Source organism: Adiantum capillus-veneris, chromosome 22, assembly GCF_014529385.1.
Source record: "Adiantum capillus-veneris isolate H3 chromosome 22, ASM1452938v2, whole genome shotgun sequence".
Classification (NCBI taxonomy): Eukaryota; Viridiplantae; Streptophyta; class Polypodiopsida; order Polypodiales; family Pteridaceae; genus Adiantum; species Adiantum capillus-veneris.
The window spans coordinates 50,273,635-50,276,100 of NC_140952.1; the positions used below are offsets into that span (position 1 = coordinate 50,273,635).

At 44.1% G+C, this 2,466-nt stretch overlaps 1 non-coding gene across 1 annotated transcript; it reads left to right on the top strand.

Annotated features, from left to right (window-relative positions):
• Positions 1-1,887: 1,887 nt before the first annotated feature.
• Positions 1,888-1,959, top strand: TRNAD-GUC (transfer RNA aspartic acid (anticodon GUC)). The gene has a single exon. It is a non-coding gene; the product is annotated as a tRNA-Asp (tRNA).
• The last annotated feature ends 507 nt before the right edge of the window (positions 1,960-2,466 follow it).

The window sequence follows — 2,466 nt, forward strand, 5'->3', positions numbered from 1 at the left end:
ACCATGTTGGGCAAAGAACGCATTCTAAAGTGATGACATTCGAGACATGAAGCCCATCAATACGTCTCGTGGTTTTGCGAGGGTACCAAATTTGGCACGCATACCACCAATGCAACAATGTGCTCCCTAAATATGTATTTACTTGAAGTAATCCTGTTCAATGTGTATCCTACCGACTTGTTACAAATCCTTCTTATGAGGGGAAACTCTTAGTCCAATCAGCAACCACAAAGACCCTGGAGTTGCTTTTCCTACCTGGGAGGGGAGGCCTCGCCTTTGCATCAGGTGAAAACATCATGAAATTTCTTGCCCATGTGAAGGAGCCCTTTGAGGTGAAATCAAAAGTGAATGAATCTGGAGAGACATTGCCTTTGAAATTGGTGAAAACAGCCCACAACTTCCTTTGCCCCCACCATGTTGGGCCTATCTAGCATTCGAGAGAGGATGCTCATCAAGACCTTTTGTGCTTTCATAAGGGCAATAGCGTTTGGCATATATATTGATCAAAGAACCACCACGCAAGAAATCTTTCTTCCATACTCCTTGACTAGAAATCTCATCATGGATTGTGTCGCCCATGTGAAGGCAGCCTTCAAGATGTAAGCAAAAGTGATTACATCTGTGTGAACGGCTTGCATATGGCCATAGGACTTCAAGGTGCAAGCATCATTGATTGCAACTAGAGAAAGGCCGTTACTTGACATTTGGTGAAAACAGCCTAGAGCTTCCTCGACATAGTCATGTTGGGTGGATCTTGCAATCAACATGCTCAAAGAGATGACATCCTAAAGAGGATGCAATTACAAACGTTTTATTCTTTCATGAGGGCACCACATTTGGCATACATATTGGCCAACACACAGCAAAGAATGACATCTATCTCCAACAATCCCTATCTCATCGTGAAATCTCACACCCATGTGAAGGCCCTCAAGGGTAAGTGATTGCATATGAAGAGAGGCCTTCCCTTTGCATCCACTTAAAATACCACAACTTCCATGCCACAACCCTGTTGTGCATATCTTGCAATCAAAAGCCCGCACCTTCCATGCCCAACGTGTGGAGAGAGGGAAGGCACTGTGTGAAAAGAGCACATGGTTTCCTTGTCACAACAATGTTGCGCATATCCTGTAATTAGTGCATTTTGAGTGATAATATTTTGGAACTAAGCTCAGATAATTGCACCTGAGAGATGGAACTGCCAATTGAGAGGGAGTCTAAGAGTGGTATAAGAATCATTAACTGCAATTATGTGTGTGTGCGTGCACGTGTGTGTGTGTGTGTGTGAGAGAGAGAGAGAGAGAGAGAGAGAGAGAGCTGCAGTACGAAAGCAAGCTGCATAACTTGCGACAACGAAATCCACGACGATGTGCGCGCTATTTTTGTTTAACAGACGCTGCTATTTTTATTGATTAACACTATTGCTGTTAAAAAGCCCAGACATGTGGATGAAGAAGGTGCGAGTATTTTGAACGTGATTGTATAGCTAACAAAATAAATAAAAAGGAAGAGAGAGAAGTTAACTGCCTTTGAGACTCATTGCACAGGCTTGGCTGGGTTCATATGAGATGGAGGTAGAGAAAGCCGCAGGGGTGTGCATATTTCGTGGGTTGTAGTGATTGGTTGAAGGTAACACTCTTCTTTACCGGACCCACCATAAGTTGGGCGGGAACCCCCCCCCCCCCTCTTCTTTGAAATTGCAAGCTTCCACCCTCCTTTGAACGGGATTTGTAGGCTGTGCGAAAACAATGAGTGCCAACACCTTCCATTCGCTTCTGTCCAAATGCAGTTGAAGGGTGGATATACAGGTAATGCCGCGCAGAGGGGAAACAGGGTAGCTATAGTAAAAATAACTATAATATTTACTAGCAGTACTACCGTCATCAGGTCGTTGTAGTATAGTGGTGAGTATTCCCGCCTGTCACGCGGGTGACCCGGGTTCGATCCCCGGCAACGGCGACTTTAGTCACCTTTTTATTTGGCGAGGGTGGAGGCACATGAATTCCGGTGAAATCAGGCACAATATGCAAGCATTTTGCAAATTTTGCAGGATTTTTGAACTAGTTTCAAGTAGGGTAAAGGAGGCTGCCTAAGGAAAAAGGACAAATATCACCTACTTCACCTTTTTATTTGGCGAGGGTGGAGGCACATGAATTCCGGTGAAATCAGGCACAATATGCAAGCATTTTGCAAATTTTGCAGGATTTTTGAACTAGTTTCAAGTAGGGTAAAGGAGGCTGCCTAAGGAAAAAGGACAAATATCACCTACTTCACAGATTTCAAAGCTCAATCGAAAGAGTGTTGCAAAGCACACCCACAGTAAAAGTGACGCTTTGATCCGATGGAGTATAGGAGTGAAAATTTTCAATGTAACAACAATGATCCTATGAAGGGAACCACACTCGGGGGAATAGAGAGCCAATGTCGCCAGCAAGGTATGAGCCCAGATCGAATGGTCAAGATTTA